Genomic DNA, 20988 nt, shown 5'->3' with positions numbered 1-20988 from the left:
CTTCAGCATGTTTTCATCTACACAAGGTAAGAAAACTTCAATCTTGACTCTGGCTTGTGAATTCTTATTCTTCATGAAGAGCAAAAACAATATTGTTTTGGCTCAGCTGTCCATGCAAGTTATTGCTCAATCTGAACCTCCTCCCACCACTTTTAATCTGACTTCACCATTCTTCCATTTCTCTCATGTTTATCTAAGATGTCCTATAATCACCGCAGATACTTGTGCCAACAAACTCTGCATTCTGAACTCCCTATCAGCTATGTTGTAGACTCCTTAACATATGGCTCCTACTACAGTTGAACATCAATATTACTATGAAAAGAACAGTGATAATTCTTCAGTTTTCTCCAACCAACCCCTTTCTTCGCAATCACACATATCAAGTGACCCCCCCCCCCCAAAGGTTTCAGTCACCTGTAGGTGTGTGTATTTTTGCTGGATATCCTGGGAGCCATCTCGGCAAAGGAAAAGAGTGCATGGTAAGCATGCAGGTACAGCAGGCAGTGAAGAAAGCTAATGCCATGTTGGCCTTCATAACAAGGGGAGTTGAGTATAGGAGCAAAGAGGTCCTTCTGCAGTTGTACAGGGCCCTGGTGAGACCACACCTGGAGTATTGTGTTCAGTTTTGGTCTCCAAATTTGAGGAAGGACATTCTTGCTATTAAGGGAGTGCAGCATAGGTTCACGAGGTTAATTTCTGGGATGGCGGGACTGTCATATGTTGAAAGATTGGAGTGACTGGGCTTGTATACACTGGAATTTAGAAGGATGAGAGGGCATCTGATTGAAACATATAAGATTATTAAGGGATTGGACACGCTAGAGGCAGGAAAAGTATTCCCAATGTTGGGTGAGTCCAGAACCAGAGGCCACAGATTAAGAATAAGGGGTAGGCCATTTAGAACAGAGTTGAGGAAAAACTTTTTCACCCGGAGAGTTGTGGATCTATGGAATGCTCTGCCTCAGAAGGCAGTGGAGGCCAATTCTTTGGATGCTTTCAAGAAAGAGTTAGATAGAGCTCTTAAAGATAGTGGAGTCAAGGGATATGGGGTGAAGGCAGGAACGGGGTACTGATTGTGGATGATCAGCCATGATCACAGTGAATGGCAGTGCTGGCTCAAAGGGCTGAATGGCCTACTCCTGCACCTCCTGTCTAATGTCTATAAAGTGCACTGTAATTTCTGGTGCACCAGAATAACCTTCAGCAACTTAGAGAAAGGTGCTTTCAAATATCAAGATCTCAGACCTGGAGTTCAGTTCAAGAGGCAGTGATCTCCACCTTCTGATATGCTTTGGAGACACGAAGATGCTTACTGACAGAACCGCTCTATGACAGATGCCCTAGCATCTGTCATGCACCTGGCCCTGACACACCTGGAAAACAAGGGTATTGGTGTCAGTACACTGTTTCTGGATTCCAGTTCAGCACTCGGCACTCGTCCCACAGACACTGGTGAACAAACTCCTACTCTTGGGTCTAAATAGACCACTGTGGGTCTTCCTAACCAACAGGCCTCAGATAGTCAGGATGCAAAACAGCTCCTCCCTCCCCATCATCCTCATAACCCACCCCTCCACTATTATTTCCTGGCAGCCAGCTCATGTACCAACCCGCCTCTAAAATCCATAGTTTGTCAGCTTTTGGATAGACCAGGTCTGTTAGGAGGGGCCAGCATGGCTTTCTTCATGGGAAGTTGTGCTTGACAAATCTTTTAGAGCTTAGTGAAGAGGTAAATAAGGTTATTGAGGGTAGGGCAGTGGATGTTGCATATTTGGAATTTAGCAAGGACTTCAACAAGGTCGTTTGAAATACGGGAGGGCAAGTTATGTGGATTCAAAAATTGGCTTGTGGAATAGGCCCTTCTGGTCCTTCGAGCCACGCTGTCTAGCAATCCCCCAATTCAATTCTAGCCTAATCAAGGGACACTTTACATTGACCAGTTAACCTACCAACTAGTACATCTTTGGACTGTGGGAGGAAACCAGAGCACCCAGAGGAAACCCACGCGTTCACGGGGAGAACGTACAAACTCCTCACAGGCAGTGGCGGGAATTGAACCCAGGTTGCCTGTACTGTAAAGTGTTGTGCTAACCACTAACACTACCGAGCCGGGGGGAGGGATACATGAAGGTTGTTTCTCACAGTGGAGGTTTGTGACTTACTGTGTGCTGCAGAGGTTGTTGTTTGTTATTTTTGTAAATGATTTGGATGTAATATAGGAAGCACTTGGATAATACATGGAGTGGGAGGGCTTGGAGCGATATAGACCAAATGCAGGAAATTTGGACCAGTTAGGTGAACAAGGTGGTCCGTATAGACCGGTTGGGCAGAAGGGCCTGTAGGCATCGAGTATTGCTGTATAACTCTAGGTAAGACAAGCAAATTGATGTCAGCATCCTCTCCCAAGGCCAACATCCCCATCGTCCATTCTCCACTTTCACATAGTCAACTTCTGTGGACAGACCACATCATTCTGAGTTCTGAGTTCTGGCTCCCAAAATGGACGTGCCTTTCTGGATGTGATGTTTGGACAGTACAAGGAGTACAGAGCAAACTCTTCAAAAATGTTCTTAAAGCTTCCTTGATAAAACTGTAACACTCTCACCAACTCATAGGAATTCCCGACCTGTGACTGTTCAAAATGGAAGCAGAACATCTAGGGTGTTTTGAATCACTTTGTTGGGATACACAGAGGGAAAACAAAACTGTAAAAGTTATGAGGGTCATAGAGAGTGTTGTCAGGGTCTTCTTTCGGGGGTAAGAGAGCCCAGAACTAGAGGGCACAGGTTCAAACTGAGGCAGAGAATCTGAAACAAGCAGCCAGAGGAGGAGGTAGAGACAGACAATGTTTAAAAGGGATCTGGACAGCTACTTGACTAAATAATTGTAATATGGTCCTGATGCGGATAGATGGGATTAGCATAGTCAAGCATCATGGACAAATGTGGGCTGAAGGGCCGATTTCTATGATTCCATGGCACCCATCCACCTATCCACATACATCCTCTTTATCTGCAGCAAATCATGCTCCACATCAAAGTACTGTCTAAGTTACTGAAACATCTCAATATACTCAGCCTTATATGCCACCACATATTTCTGAAAATTTCAAAGTAGAAAAATTCAAAATTTCAAAGCAATTTAATATCAAATCCTGCTGTCTGAAAGGAGTTTGTACGTTCTCCCCGAGACCATGTGGGTTTCCTCCGGGTGCTCTGGTTTCCTCCCACAGTCCAAAGACTTACAGATTGATAGTTAATTAGTCAATATAAATTGTACCATGATTAGGCTAGGGTTAAGTAGGTAGGTTGCTGGGTGGTGTGGCTTAAAGGGCACATTCTGTGCTATATATAAATAATTAAAATAATATGTCATCATATACAACCCTGAGATTCATTTTCTTGAGGTCGTCCAGTAAATACAAGAAGTACAATAGAATCAATGAAAGACCACACCTAACAGGACAGACAACCATTGTGCAATAGACAGCAAACTGTGCAAATTCAAAAAGAAAAAAAGAAAATAAATAACAATAATAATAACACACAATAACATACTGTGCAGCGTTACTGGCAGTACAGTGCAATGGCTCCAGAATAGAGACACTCATTAACAGAAACTCAAAATTGAGAACATCAAATTAAGAAACAAAACTGAAACCTTGAGATCAGAAATAGCCCGCCTAATGGAATATGAAAAGGATAACTTGAGAAAGAGAGTTAAGAGGAAAGCTAAGGAAATACAAGATCCACACAAGATATGGTCCGCCTAACAAAAGCACTGTAGAGTTTATAGATACACTAAAACAAAAGCTTGGTGCATAAAAGCCAGACTGAAAAGATACATGAAATGCATGAGATGAAGAAAGCAGAATTATCAGTTCAGAAGCAATGGAAAAGGTTTATGTAGGACATTGAAACTAAATTTGACACACCAAGGTGTCACCAACCCCAGCAAAGAATTACCAACAAACACAAAGATAATGAACTTTTAGTCTAATATCTGGTTAAACAGGGTGACGCACAATCAAGAAGCAAGCTGGATTAGAGAGGAAAATGAACACACACACACACACACACGATTGAAGAAACGTAAATACCTGAAATTACAATGGATATGCTGAAAGAGCTTTAGAAAATACCCACAATTGAAAAGTACTGGAAGTGATAATATTCATAATTATTGGTATAAAATATACACTTGCCTTCATCAGTAGCTATTAATGCATATCGACAATTTTCTTTAAACTTCTGAAAAAAGTGTCTGAAGCTTTGACAGAAGGTAAAACTTATCTTTTACTTAAAGGGGAAATCACAAAGATCCGTCAAAATATCCTCCTATTACTGGTTTACAAACTAGATTTATCATTGTAACATCATGCATCTCGCAACTAATCTCCACTCACTTGTATGCTTACAGAAGAGCAGCAAGGATGCCGTAAGGGTATGAAAGGATGTAAAGCACAACTGATAATAGATTCTGTCATTCTAGATCAGGCAGAAATCTTTCATGTTGCTATATTGACTACCAAAAGGCATTTGACTCTGTCCCACACTAATGTTTAACAGAAGTTTTTAAAATATATAAACTACACCCAATACTTGTAAAATTCCTTCAACTTCTGATGAAGCACTGGTGTGCTATAATCACCCAATCTATTAACAACCAAAAAGAACAACCACCATTATCAAAATAAACCGAGACATTTTCCAAGACGACTCTTTAAGTCCACTATAGTTCTGTCTAGCTTTGAACCCTACTCTCTAATTTACTGAATCGGATGAAAATTGAGCATCAAATCAGAAAAAAAGAAATGAAATGAGCTGTACTTTAACACAGCTTCACATGGATGATTTGAAATTATATGCTCCTTCATCAGTAAAGCTAAAGCAATTAATTCAAATAGTAGAACTATTTTCGAAAGATATAAACCTGAACTTTGGACTGGATAAATGCAGAACATTAAACATAAAGAAAGGTGCAATAGAGCTAATAGACTACACAACAGAGCTGCAGGATACAATACAACCAATGGATGAATATGAAACATACAAGTGTCTGGGATATCAACAAGCAAAGAGAATAGATCATAGTGTGATAAAGGGAAAATTTTGGCATATTTGACTTCAAAGCTCAAGAAAATCTGCCAAACAGAGCCCAACAGTAAAAATATAACGAAGGCAATAAACACTTTTGCTCTATCTATATCAATGTATTCTTTTGACCTAATATCTTGGTCTGAAATTGATCTGGAAAATTTGCAAAGAAAAATAAGAACTGAAATGACAAATTTCAGAAAACATTACACTCAAATGCACTTAGATTAACACTATCTAGGACAGAAGGGGAAGAGGAATAACAGACATTAAAAATCTACACAACAATCAGATAAAACCTTTGAGGATATATTTTCATCGATGGAGACAGGATTCAGGACTTCACGCAAAAATATGAAATTCTGATCAGAAATATACACCACTAAACTTAAATGGGAGCACAGTCCAGAAAAATGAAGAAGTTACCACTATTGAAGAAAAAGTTAACCAATGGAAGAACATGACCCTCCATGGAAGACTTCCCCACTATCTGAGCAGACCAGGTGTCGACACGGAAGTATCGAATGCCTGGCCTAGATTTGGAGACCTCTTCCCAGAAACAAAAGGGTTCCATCTGGCAATACAGGACTAAGTGGTTAACACAAAAATAATACTAAAATACATAGTAAAAGACCAACAAATTCAAGATGATAAATGTTGAAAATGCCTTGTCATTCAGAAACAATCCAACACATTACAGGATCCTGTAGCAGTTTAGCACAGTCTGATAACTTACACAGGCACGATCAAATGGCAAACTTCGTTCACCAGAATCTTGCTTCAAAATAAAAACTCATCAAAGAAATCATACCTTACTATAAATAAAAGCCTGATCCAGTTTTAGAGTCAGAATACCACAGATTATATTATGACTGATCTGTTATTACAGATAGGACAATCTATAATAACTGTCTGGATATAATAATGCAGGATAAACAAGCAAGAACAACTTACTTAAAGAATATAGCCATTCCACACACTAACTTACAGAAATCAATAAGTAAAAAAAACACCAGAAATATGCTGAAATAAAAGAGGAAATTGAAGGACTTTGGAACACGAACAAGGTATACATTGTCCAAATAGTAATATCTACAACTGGTATCATCCCAAAGTCACTACACAATAGCATTGAACAAATAGGGATACACAGAAATATCTGCGTAAATCTTCAGAAAGCCACAATACTAAACACCACTAAATAGTCCAAAACTTCCTAGCAATTGAGAAATGAGTGTGTTTGACTATGCCCATACCTCAGGTTTCACTAGTCTGAGCTGAGAGAAAATACATGATAATAATAAAATAAGCAATAAATAGCAAGAATATGAGATGAAGAGTCATTAAAAGTGAGTCCATAGGTTGTGGGAACAGTTCAGTGATGGGTGAGTAAAGTTGAGTTATCCCCTCTGGTTCAGGAGTCTGATGATTGAGGGTTAATAAACTGTTCCTGAACCTGATGCCATGAGTTCTGAGCCTCCAGTATCTTCTTCCTGATGGCAGCAGTGAAAAGAGAGCATGGCCTGGATGATTCACTACTTTTTATAGGCTTTTCTGTATAAGGGCAGTGATATTTCCACACAGAGCGAGTTGCAGCCAGTCAATATACTCTCCACCGCATCTATAGTAGTTTGTCAAAGTTTTAGATGACTTGCTGAATCTTTGCAAACTTCTATGAAAGCAGAAGTCTGCTTTTTTCATAATCTGGACCCAGAACAGATCCTCTGAACTGATAACACCGAGGAATTCAAAGTTGCTGAACCACTCCACTCCAAATCCCCAAATGAGGACTGGCTCATGTACCTCCAGTTTCCTCCTTCTGAAGTCAATAAACAGGCTCTTGGTCTTGCTGACATTGAGTGAGAGGTTATTGTTGTGGCACTCAGTCAGATTTCCAATCTTTCTCCTAGTCACCTCCTTTGATTTGGCCAACGACTGTAAACTTAAATATGGCATCGAAGCTGTGCTTAGCCTCACAGTTATAAGTATAAAGCAAGTAGAGCAGGGGGGCTAAGCACTCAGCCTTGTGATGCACCTGTGTTTATGGTGACTGCGGAGAAGTTGTTGCCAATCTGAAATGACTGGAGGCTGCAAATGAGGAAATCAAGTAGCCAGTTGCACAAGGAGGTATTGAGGGCCAGATCTTGAAACTTATTGATCAGTTTTGAGGGGATGACGGTATTGAATGCTGAGCTGTAGTCAATGAAGAACATCCTGAGGTATGCATCTTTACTGTCCAGATGTTCCAGGGCTGAGAGAAGAGCCAATGAGATGGCATCTGCTGTTGACCTGTTGTGCGGCAGGCAGTTTGAAGCAGATTCAAATCACTGCTCAGATGGGAGTTGATATGCTTCATCACCGACCTCTCAAAGCATTTCATCATAGTTGGTGTATGTGCTACAGGATGATAGTCATTGAGGCAGGTTACCACATTCTTCTTAGGCATCAGTATTATTGAAGCCTGCTTGAAGCAGGTGGGTACCTCAGCTACTGAAGCGAGAGGATAAAGATCTCAGTGAACTCTCCAGCCAGTTGATCAGCATGGGCCTTCAGTGGTCAGCCAGGTACACCATCTGGGCTGGATGCTCACCCCCCCGAAGGATGCTCCCATGTTGACCGCAGAGACTGAAATCACAGGGTCACTGGGGCTGAGGGAGTTTGTGAAGGTTCCTCCGTGTTTTAACAGTCTAAGTGAGCATAAAAGGCATTGAGCTCATCTGGGAACAAAGCCTTGTTGTCACCTATGTCACTTGGCTCCACGTTGTAAGAGGTAATGTCAATCAAGCTGTACCACAGCTGTCGAACATCCTTCAGTGATTCAAATTTAGTCTGGAATTTCCACTTTACGTGTGAGATGGCTTTCCAGAGATCGTACCTGGACCTCTTGTATTTAACTTGGCCGCTAGACCTGAACGCCACTGATCTGGCCCTCAGCAGATTGCAGATCTCATAGTTCATCCAGAGCTTCTGGTGGGGGAAGATTCTGAATGATTACAACTGTTTTCATAAAGTCTGTGACAACCATGGTGTATTCATTCAGATCTACAGATGAGTCCCTGAATACGGCCCAATCCACCGATCCAAAGCAATCTTGTAGCAGCTCCTCTGCTTCCTGCAACCACCTCCTTGTTGTCCTTGCCTCTGGAGCCTTGCACTTCAGCCTCTGCCTGTATGCAGGTAGGAGGGGGACCGCCAAGTGATCAGATTTCCCAAAATGCAGTCTAGAAATGGAACGGTAGGATTGTAATCGTAGTATAGCAGTAGTCGAGTGTGTTGGAACCTCTGGGGTTGTAGGTGGTATGCTGATGATAATTGAGCAGAGATTTCTTCAAACAAGTCTGATTGAAGTCAGCGAAGGCCTTTTTGTGTTTGTTGATGGCAGCACTCAGTAGTTCGAATACCTGCTTAAAGTAAGTCTTGGGCAATATGTAAACTGCAGTCAGGATCATGGAAAGGAACTTTTTTGGTAAGTAGAATGGTCAACATTTAATCATTAGATGTTCCAGGTTGGGGGCACAAGTGTACGACAAGACCGCTGTGTCTGGGCGCTCCACAAAGAGTTTATCATGAAACACCAACCCCCGATCTTTTGCCTTCTTCAAATCATCAGTCCAGTACATTCCATGTACTGAGAAGACCTCAGGTCTTGCCAACATATCTGGCATGTCTGTAGAGAGCCATGTCACTGTGAAACACAGAATGCAGCAATTCCTCATTTCTCTCTGATATAGCAAACTTACACTTAGGACCTCAATCTTGTTCTCCTATGATTGTACATTTGCTGACAAAATGCTGAGCAGAAGAAGTTTCATACCCTGGTGTTTTAGTCTGGCTTGGAGTCCTCCCCTCATCCCTCTCTTACGGCTGTGGCGATATATCTTCATCCACTTGAAGGTGCTATACCTGCATACTCGAGTCCTTCAGAAGATTGGGCAGTTGTTAAGATGGTTCAAAAGTATGTCACTGAAAGGAAAATTGCAGGCTGCAGATTGTAGTGAGAGCATGCCTATGATGCTCGGCAGAACAACACAGAACACAACAATAGCAAAAACACACCCTCTTGTTTCGCAGACTCTGTTCCGGCCAACAGGCCTCAACTTCTGAAGGTCTAATTCATTTTCGGACCTCAATCTCACTGGACAATGAATTTTTTCATAAGTGTTGCTTCCTCAGGATTTTTTTTGTTTATGATGGACTGCTTGAAGCTGAACACAAATATAATCTCAAACTACATCACGTAGGAATTTGGAGAAACAGCATATTAACTTTAATTGAATATAATGTGTTTAATTGCATAATGGTGCTGATGCTTTGCAATAGTTCATTTAAGTTAAAAATATTTTATTAATGATTTTCATTTGTGCTCAGTGTCTGAAGCTTCTCACTTAAGTATCCAGCAATAATTTGCCGGCATTGATGGATTCCAGTTGCCCTGGTATCTTTTCTCTATGACCGCAATGTCCTGGTGAAACCTTTCACCATGCTCTTCACTGACAGCACCAAGATTTGCAGGGAAGAAGTCTAAATGGGAATGCAGCAAATGAATCTTTAGTGACATGTAGCACTTCATGGTTTTATATGCTTGAAACATGCATGTAGTTTGGTGCTCTGGAGATGCCGAGAAAAATTTCAACTTCCATGTGATTTTCTCTGGTCCCACTAGAAATTCTTCAAATTGCCTGTCATTGATGACATGTTTGATTTGTGGACCAACAAAAATGCTTTCCTTAATCTTGGCATCCGTTATTCTGGGAAGCATCTGTCTCAAATATCAAAATCCTTCATAGAAATTTTTGTGCCTGGTGATAGCAAATTCCATCCTTACAGTCCTGAACCCAATAGTTATTACTAAACCCTGTCCTGCCATGCAGCAGCCGTGCTGCCTAAGCATGCCTGGACAAGATAGGAAATTTTCCAGCTTACATTGTAGGCAACATTTCAATTGACTTCAATTATGAATTGAAATAATAAACATAAGTGATTTCAAAAAATGGTGCGTGATAGGGAAATTCCATGGTGATTTTCATGATCAGTAGCCCAAAATTCATAAGATACACCTAAAGGTATTCAGGAAGCAAAATCCTGGTTGTCCAGTGTCTTCAGCATCGATCCCTGAACATACTGATCACCAAACACTAGACCCCAAACACTAGGCCTTGAACTCCAGTCACACTGCTTCACAAACATAGGTCTTCGAACACATTCCTTCTGCCTGCACTCTGACTCCAGAAGCTGTCGATAACTCGCTTAGGGTGGCCTTCGTCCATTCTCTGCCAGTCTGACTTCTTACATCCGACCACAGATGTCCCACCTCAACATTGCTGGTTTTTGAAATTGGAGCAATGAGTCAGTCTCCAACCTGACCTCTAATTCCCCATATCTCTGTACTGAAACCCTAACCTAATTCGCCTCTCTGTCCCAAAAAAAAACACTGCCTTATGAGCCTAAAGCACAATTAAAATTAAACAATTAAAGGACAAGTAAATCTAAGCTGAGACGCAATGGAAGTTGCAGCTCGGCGCCATCTTGGAATAGCTTGTATTGCTACTGAATTCCACATGTAGAACTTTATCAGGTCTGATAAAGATTTTAGTGGAAGTTTCTGTTCTATTTTTTATGGACGGAGTGGAGCTTTGACATCATTTATTTTAGTGGAGGAAATATTTCAGAGAAGCCAAATTAAAACAAACAAGGTTTGAAGAGAGCTAAGTTATACATGAAGAATTTGAACATTTCTGCTATTAGATACTCTCACAGAAGTGATTTTTTCCCCAGCTCTGATCACACGGTTGAAATATTCCTTGTCTTGGGAGGAATATGCAGCAACTGGAGGAGTTTAGAGAATTGCAGAGGCTAGCACAGCGGTTGGTAGCAAAACAAATTCTCAAGTGCCTGACTGGGGTAGATGTCATCAGGCTAAATTTGCCACCAATAAGTAATTCCAATCATAGACATTTATCACAGTGGTTCAGCAGTGGAATGGAAGTTATCCCTAACACCTGTTTGTTCTTTGGGACTGTCGGGCAGTTTGTGCCCGATGATGTGAAGGAAAAGTCGGAGTCACCGAGGCACTTTTCGGCTGATACTACAAATCTGGAATTCCATGTGATGGGCTTGTCGCCTTTGTGCTTCTATTTATTCCCTGCCTGTTGGCCCACAGAATGACTGAAATATAAGCTCTTGGATCAGATAGGACTGCAGGACTGTGCATTACACCAAATGAAGTCAGCAAAACATTATGGAGCTCCTAATTGGAGGGAAGCCCAGTTACTAATTGTGTGTGGGAGATTATGGATAATGTTTTAAAATGATGGCTTTATTATACTGTTGAACAGCTTGACCATGAACCTGTCATGAAAGAGATTGAGAATAAGAGTGGAAACTCCTCAGCTGTTCTGAGGCAGTGAGTACTGCATCATGGGCCCAAGGTTAGATTCTCCCTCCAAGCCATATTAGCTGATCTTCACACATTATTGTTGCTATGATGTCGCCATGTTTAGGAGGGGAAAATGCGAGAGTTTTGTCCGTGTGATGTTAGAGTGTTACCCTGCTGTTTTGTTAGAGTGTTACATTCAGCTGGTGTCATCCTTTAGCTTGGTCAAGGGATTCTGCAAAATGAGCTCACCTTCACCTGTTCCAAAGCAGTTAAGGGTGAGAAATTAATGCTAGATTTAGTAATGATACACAGGTCCCAAAATATTATGAAAATAAAAATGTGTTGAGTGACTGGATTCACTGCAAAGGATTTCAGCTGATGGGTTACTAGTAAAGCTCACCTATCGATCTTCCATCAGCCAACAGGAACCATGGATTCACCATTTCCCATTCTTGTTTCCCTCTTTCTCTGTATCTCTTCACCTTCCCATCAGCTCCCACCGGTGCTCCTCCTCCTTCCTTTACTTCCATGTTTCTATCCTTTCAGATTTCCCCTCCTCCAGCTCTTTATCTCTTTCACCAATCAACTTCCCAGCTCTTTACTTCACCACCTCTCCTGGAATCACCTATTACCTACCATCTTGTACTTCTTCCTCCCCTTCCCTCCACCTTCTTACTCTGATTTCCCATCTTTCTTTCCATTCCTAATGAAGGTTCTTGACCCAAAGTTCCATAATCATTTCCATAGATGCTGCCTGAACCTGCTGAGCATCTCCAGCAGCTTGCGTGTGTTGCTTAGGAACCATAGCCCTTCCATTTGGTCATTTCTAACAGGCATTCAGCAAAACCTGTGAAGTGCTTGCACTTTCATAATAGAGGGAAGCTAATAAAGATAAACCAGCAGATTTCTACAGAAGTACTGTGGAGACCATTCTGACTGGTTGGATTGCCACCTGGTTTGGAGGCACCAGTGCACAGAGCCATAAGTGACTTCAGATGGTTGTACACTCAGCCAGCTCCATCACGGGCACACACCTCTCCACCAACGAGGACATCTTCCTAAGGTGGTGCCTCATCCATTATGATGGATCCTCACCACCCAGGCCATGCCCTCCTCACATTACTACCATCAGGGAGGAGATACAGGTGGCTGAAGACCCCCACTCAACATTTTAGGAACAGCTTCTTCCTCTCTGCCATCATAATTCTGCACAGTCTATGAACACTACCACACTATCCCTCCTTTTCACTATTTATTATAACTTACGGCATTTCTTTTCGTGGCTGCACTGTACTGCCACCACAAAACAACATGTCATGACACGTTAGTGGCATCAATTCTCAGTCTGATTCTGAAAGCTCAGAAGTTCACAGTAAATACAAGCGAACACAACAGAATTGATGAAAGACCATACCCTACAACACCAATATGCAAGGCAAAAACAAACTATACAAACGCAAAAAGAAAGATGAAAAAAATAAATACAAAGCCCATTTCCAGAAAAGTTGGGATATTTTCCAAAATGCAATAAAAACAAAAACCTGTGAAATGTTAATTCACGTGAACCTTTATTTAACTGACGAAAGTACAAAGAAAAGATTTTCAATAGTTTTACTGACCAACTTAATTGTATTTTGTAAATATACACAAATTTAGAATTTGATGGCTGCAACACACTCAACAAAAGTTGGGACAGAGTTAAAATAAGATTGAAAAGTGAACAGAATATTCAAGTAATACCGGTTTGGAAGACTCCACATTAAGCAGGCTAATTGGTAGCAGGTGAGGTATCATGACTGGGTATAAAAGTAGCGTCCATCAAAGGCTCAGTCTTTGCAAGCAAGGATGGGTCTTGACTCACCCCTTTGTGCCAAAATTCATGAGAGAATTGTTAGTCAGTTCAAAAGGAACAATTCCCAACACAAGATTGCAGAGAATTTAGGTCTTTCAACATCTACAGTACATAATATTGTGAAAAGATTAAGAGAATTCAGAGACATCTCAGTGCGTAAAGGGCAAGGTCGGAAACCACCGTTGAATGCGTGTGATCTTCGAGCCCTCAGGTGGCACTGCCTAAGAAACTGTCATGCTACTGTGACAATTATAGGCACCTGGGCTCGGGAGTACTTCAGAAAACCATTGTCAATTAACACAGTCCGTCGCTGCATCCAGAAATGCAACTTGAAACTATATTATGCAAGGAGGAAGCCATACATCAACTCTATGCAGAAACGCCGGCGAGTTCTCTGGGCCCAAGCTCATCTCAGATGGACCGAAAGACTGTGGAACCGTGTGCTGTAGTCAGATGAGTCCACATTTCAGCTAGTTTTCGTAAAAAACTGCGTTGAATTCTCCGTGCCAAAGATGAAAACGACCATCCTGATTGTTATCAGCAAAAGCCAGCATCTGTGATGGTATGGGGGTGCATCAGTGCCCACGGCATGGGTGAGTTGCATGTATGTGAAGGTACCATTGACTCTGAGGCGTATATTAGGATTTTAGACAGACATATGTTGCCATCAAAGCGACGTCTCTTCCCGGGACGTCCATGCTTATTTCAGCAGGACAATGCCAGACCACATTCTGCACGGGCTACAACAGTGTGGCTTTGTAGACACCGAGTGCGTGTGCTTGACTGGTCTGTTGCCAGTCCAGATCTATCTCCTATTGAAAATGTATGACGCATCATGAAGAGGAGAATCAGAAAACGGAGACCACGGTCTGTTGAGCAGCTGAAGTCTTATATCAAGCAAGAATGGACAAAATTTCCAATTGCAAATCTACTACAATTAGTATCCTCAGTTCCAAAATGATTAAAAAGTGTTATTAAAAGGAAAGGTGATGTAACACAATGGTAAACATGCCTCTGTCCCAACTTTTGTTGAGTGTGTTGCAGCCATCAAATTCTAAATTTGTGTATATTTACAAAATACAATTAAGTTGGTCAGTAAAACTATTGAAAATCTTTTCTTTGTACTTTTGTCAGTTAAATAAAGGTTCACGTGAATTAACATTTCACAGATTTTTGTTTTTATTGCATTTTGGAAAATATCCCAACTTTTCTGGAAACGGGGTTTGTAGTAATAATAATAATAATAAGCAATAAATATCGAGAACGTGATATGAAGAGACCTTGAAAGTGAGTCCAGTTCAGTGACAGGGCAAGGAAAGTACAGTGAAGTTATCCCCAAATGGTTCAAGAGCCTGATGGTTAAGGAGTAATAATTGTCCCTGAGCCTGGTGGTGTGGGTCCTGAGACTCCTATACCTTCTTCCTGATGGCAGCAGTGAAAAGGGAGGTGGGGAGCCCCTCACGATAGATGTTATTTTTCTGCAACATCACTTCAGGTAGATGTGCTCAATGGTGAGGAGAGCCTTACCCATGATGGACTGGGCCGTATCCAATACTTTTTGTAGGATTTTCCATTCAAAGGCATTGGCGTTTCCATACCAGGCTATGATGCAGCCAGTCAATATACTCCCCACCATATCTGTAGAAGTTTGTCAAGGTTTTACATGTCTTGCCAAATCTATGCAAACTTCCAAGAAAGTAGAGGCACTGCCACGTTTTCTTTGCAATGGCACATATGTGCTGGATGAAGGACAGATCCTCTGGAATGATAACACCAAGGGATTTAAAGTTGCTGACCCTTTCCACCTCTGAACTCCAAATGAGGACTGGCTCATGGACCTCTGGTTTCCTCCTGTTGAAATCAATAATCATCGCCTTGGTCTTGCTGACAGCGAGTAAGAGGTTGTTGTTGTGGCATCACTCAGCCACATTTTCAATCTCCCCCCTATTTGTCATCACCTTTGATTCAGCCAACTGCAATACTGTTGTCAGCAAACTTAAATATGGCATGGGAGCTATGCTTGGTATCATAAGTATAAATGTGTGTAGAGCATGGAGCTAAGCACATATCCTTGTGGTACACCGATGCTGAGGGATATCGTGGAGGAGATGTTGTTGCCAATTGAACTGAGTGGGGACTGAAAGTAAGGAGATCAAAGATTCAGTTGCACAAGGAGGTATTGGGGCCTAGGACTTGAAGTTCTGAGGGGATGATAGTATTGAATGCTGAGCAGTATTCAATAACGAGCACCCTAATGCATGCATCTTCATTGCCCAGATGTTCTAGGACTGAGTGAAGAGCCAATGAAATGGCACCTGTTGTGACGGTAGGCAAGTTGGAGTGTTCCCAAGTTATTTCTCAGGCAGGAGTTGATATGTTTCATCACCCGTCATGCTGTGCGCTGGCACCTCCAATGTTTCCTATTGATGATTGTGGCCATGTCCTCTTGATGACACTGAAGGAGTAGAGTGTGGAAAGTTTGAATGAACCTCAGATATATTGAATAAACCTTGGATACATTGAATAAATCTCAGCTACATTGAATAGGCCATGGGAAACCTTGAGGACCAAGAGAAACCTGAGGGCCATGGGAAACCTGGAAAGCTTTGGTGACCTTGTGACCCAGAAGAAGCCTTGACAAATACTAGTGAAGCTTGGAGCATGGACTTGAGAAAGTAGACTCAGAACGTGGACGAGAATAGATAACATTCTCATCTAAAGCCAATCAATGTCAAAACGCCACTGTTCACCCTCTGCTGAGTCCATTACCATGCAGGGTCCTTCTGTCAGGATGTGCGCTGGTCATTTTGGAATGCAAGTGTAGAGGAAAGTCAGCGTCCAATGGCGAGCAGAGTTTATTCATTAGAATTTTAACAGAACATCAGTAGCTCGGCCAAGCGACTCCGTGAGATGTAACATTCTCAAAATTAGGACCCCACAATTAGCACTAATCAGGCATCTGCTTGAATAATACAAATGATATGGAACCCCTGAGCTGAACAAAATAAACTTAACAAGTTGAAACAGAAAGCACCGCAGGAGACCACATTACAAAGAGCGAGTTGGTTGAGAAAAAAGCACAAGGAACTCCAAACCATCTCCCGTTAAACAACGATTACCAAATCAGGTGCTCTAAAAACCTCGCAGCCCGATGCTCTCAGTCCCCAGCACAACCTTGAAGAACTCATTGCATCACCAACCTCTTAAAGCATTTCATCACATGGTGGATGTAGGTACTACTGGATGATCATTATCGAGGACGGTTACTGCATTCTTCTGAGGCAGCAGCCTGCTTGAAGCAGGTGGTACCTCAAAATGCTGAAACAAGAGGTTAAAGGTATCAGTGAACACTCCAGCCAGTTGATTAGCACAGGTCTTTAGTACTCGGCCAGGTACCCCATCCGGGCCGGATGCTTTCCATATGTTCTCTCTCCTGAAAGATCCTCGCATGTCAGCCTCAGAGTCTGAAATCACAGGGTCATCGGGGGCTTTAGGTGTTTGTAAAGATGCCTCCATGTTTTGATGGTCAAGGTGAGCGTAAAAGGCATTGAGCTTATCTGTGAGCGAAGCCTGCTTGTCACCTTGTAGGAGGTGATAACGTTCCAGCCCTGCCACTCCTGTCGAGCATCCTTCAGTGATTCAAATTTGGTCTGGGCTTGAACTGGCTAATCCTTTAAACTGTTTAGCAAGTATAAAGCAGTCCTGAAGAAGGGTCTCGGCCCAAAATGTTGACTTTTTCCATAAATGGTGCCTGACCTGCTGAGTTCTTCCAGTATTTTATGTGTGTTGCTCTGGATTTCCAGCATCTGCAGACTTTCTCGTGTTTATAAAGCAGTATCCTCTCTTCATCTTCTAATCTATCTGGAGTCCCCTTTCAAAAGGGTTTATAGTTGTGATAAGGATTCTTGCTCAGGCACATTGCAAAATGATTTCTGATGTCAGAACTGGCACACACTTGATGGATCAAGTGGCCTCCTTCCATGTCATATAGCCCACCCATGGGATACAAATATCCGACTGATGGACCCTGCTACATTAGTGTGAGCTCCCATAATATTACTAACTTCAAGTTCTGACATACATACTGTATGTATATACGTATGTTTGTTCCTATGAACAGCTGAACTAGTGCTCTCTCTCTCTGCACTTTCAACAATTGTTCTTTCTTCTCAGTCTCATGTGCACATTCCATTCATTACAATATCGTGGAGTTATGTTTACCATATCGAGTGATGTTTGTGTATTTTCCAATTTATGGACAAGATCAACTGCAAAAGCAGGACCCATTCATTAACCTGGTAAGGTCTGTTGTGGAGCCAGTGGATTTAGAGATTGGGTGGGAGATGAGAACTCAGTCACTGTACATTTTCATCTACCCTTTCATGTGTTCTATGTATTTAATGTTCATTTGTGTGGGCCATCTAATTTGCAGGGTAGCTGGGAATGGCTGCTGGGTTATCTTAGTAACTGTACACATCAGTCGAGATCTGATCAGAACCGTGGATTGGACTGTGTGATAATCGAAGAAGAGTGAATACTGTGTCCAGACACTCACTCACTTACTGTCTTCTCATAGGTGCACCACCAAATCATTGTCTGGTTGGTGAATTGCCACACCACTCATCGACAACACGGCTTGATCAGCTTTACACATTGTACATGGCATTTGCAGCAGAGCTAGAGCTGTATGTTAAATATTGACAAAGTTCTTTTATAATTCACCAGCCTTGCTTTACTTATAACAGATTTGGCTGTTATAAACAGACCCTTTATCTGGACAGTGATGTGCAACAGAGGTCATTGCTGGGTTCAGCTTTGTTTATTGACTACATTAATGATTAGGATGAGAAACAGTAGAACTGATTAATAAGTTTCTGAAGCAGGTGGACAATGAAGAGGGTTGTCTAAGATTACGACAGGATCTCGATCTACTGGAAAATGCATAAAGGAATAATAGATAGAATTGAACTTGGAATGATAGAAAGTGGTGCACTTTGGAAATCTAAAGCAGGGCAAGACATGCAGAGTAAATGGCAGGGCCTTGGGGAGTCTTGTAGAACAGAGAGACTTCAGCTGCAAGTGCGTTGTTCTCTGAAAGTGGCAACATAGAGAGGTGGTGAAGGAAGCATGTGGTACACTTCCTACAGTATCATTGGATTGGGCTTTGAGTGCAAGATTTGGGACATTGTGTTACAACTGTACAAGATGTTATTGTGAATGCACCTGAAATATTGTGCGCAGTTCTGGTCACCATATTAGAAGAAGGATGTGATTAAACTAGAGAGGGCCTGGAAAAGATTTACAAAGGATTTTGCCTGAACCGGAAGGAAAGACTCACAAGGAGAGTCAGGATAGGCTGGGAGGGTTCCAGCTCTTCAGTGGGTTTATAATAGAGTACCACCCTCAACCACAAAAATGGGTCATCCCTTCCTCCACCATCAACGCTGCCCTCAACCACTTTTCTTCTAATTTTGCAGACTCTCTGCTTCCACAACACTACCTGCCCCTCCGCCTATCTACGTATCATCTGTAAACCTGGCCACAAAGCCATCATTCAAATCATTGACATATAATATGAAAAGAAGTCGCCCCAATACCGACCCCTGTGGAAAACCACTGATCAGCGGCAGCCAACCAGAATATGCTCCCATTATCCGCACTCTCTGTCTCCTGCCAGTCAGCCAATCTTCTGTCCATGCTAGTATCTTTCCTGTAATACCTTATCCTGCTAAGCAGCCTCTTGTGTGACTCCTTGTCAAAGGCCTTTTAAAAATCCAAGTACACAACATCCACCGATTCTCCTTTCTCTATCCTGCCTGTGATTTCCTCAAAGGATTTCAACAGATTTGTTTGGCAAGATTTCCCTTAAAGAAACCTTAGCTGACTTTATTAGGGTAGTCTTTCTTTGACCAGCAAGAACATATTGGGCCTAATGGCCTCCTTCTGCATTGTATATTTTCTATGAGTTTTTATATAATCCTTGTTCTTCCTCTTGAGTGCTAAATTCTGAGATGAATCTACAGAACAGGTAGACCTATAGGGATTCCAGATTAAGGGATGCAGGAGAAACAAAAGTGCCAAATAATTTTCCCAATTTCATTCAGAGTAAATTGGTAACTTTGTATAAGCATGGAATTTTCACTGGCTTCCCTCATCCTCCTACATCTTTGGGATTTATTTATCTTGTGCCTTACGAATTTCCCCCAGAAACTCCAGCCATTGCAGTTCTTCTGTCATCTCTGCAGGTGTCCGTTATGATCAACTTTGGCCAGTTCCTATTGCATGCCTCTGTAATTCCTTTTACTGTACAATAACACTGATACATCTGACTTTATCTTCTCCCTCTCAAACTGCAGGGTGAATTCTATCATATTATGACCACTGACTCCGAAGGCTTCCTTGACCTTAAGCTCCCCAATCAAATCTAGTTCATTACACAACACCCAGTCCAGAATTGTCTTTTCCCTGGTGGTTTCAATCACAAGCTGCTCTAAAAAGCCATCTAGCAGGTACCCTACAAATTCTCCTTCTTGGGATCCAGCACCAACCTGATTTTCCCAATCTACCTGCATATTGAAATCCCCCATGACCGTTATAACATTGCCCTTTTACATACCTTTTCTATCTCCCGTTGTAATTTACCTTGCTACTGTTTGGAGGCCTGTGTTTAACACCCAGCAGGATCTTTTTACCCTTGCAGTTTCTTAACTCTGACCACAAGATTTCTACATCTTCTGATCTTATGTCACCTCTTTCTAAGGATCTGATTTCATTTTTTTACCAACGAATCCACCCACCCCCGCTGCCTACTTGCCTGTCCTTTTGATACAATGAGTTTCCTTGGATGTTAAGCTCCCAACTATGAGCTTCTTTCAGCCACGACTCAGTGATGCCCACAACGTCATACCTGCCAAACCCTAACTGCGCTACAAGATCATCCACCTTATTCCATATACTGTGCACATTCAAGTATAACATCTTCAGTCCTATATTTGTTACCCTTTTTGATTTTGCCCCCATGTTACAGTTCAAATCACCGGCTGACTGCAATATTGCCCTATCATCTGCCTGTCCTTCCTCACATCCTCAGCCCTGTCACTCCAGTTCCCATTCCCCCTGCCAAATTAGTTTATACCCTCCCCAACAGCTCTAACAAACCTGAGTGCAAGGATATTGGTTCCCCCCCGCCCCCGGGGTTCAAGTCTAACCCCTCCCTTTAGTACAGGTCATACGTTCCCCAGAAGAGGATCCCAATGATGCAGAAATCTGAAACCCAGCCCCTGCACCAGTTCCTCAGCCTCTCACTCATCTATACTATCATCCTATTCCTGCCCTGAGTAGCACTTGTGCGGAGATTACTACCTTGGAGATCCTGCTCTTTAGCTCTTTCCCTAACTCCCTATGCTCAATGTGCAGGACCTCTTCCCCTTTTCTACCCATGTCATTGGTGCCAACGTGCGCCACGATCTCTGGCTGCTCACCCTCCCTCTTGAGAACCTTCTGCAGGCTCTCTGAGACATCCTGGGCCCGAGCAGCTGGGCGTTTGGACAGATACTGTACATGGACAGAAAAGATTTAGAGGGAAATGGGCAAAACACAGGAAAGGGGATCTTGGTTGCCATGGATACTGGGTCATGCTATATGGTTCTATGACCCAGTCC

Source organism: Hemitrygon akajei, chromosome 1 (assembly GCF_048418815.1).
Source record: "Hemitrygon akajei chromosome 1, sHemAka1.3, whole genome shotgun sequence".
NCBI classification, from domain to species: Eukaryota; Metazoa; Chordata; class Chondrichthyes; order Myliobatiformes; family Dasyatidae; genus Hemitrygon; species Hemitrygon akajei.
The sequence above is the reverse complement of the archived record's forward strand: the minus strand, read 5'-3'. Positions refer to the sequence as shown.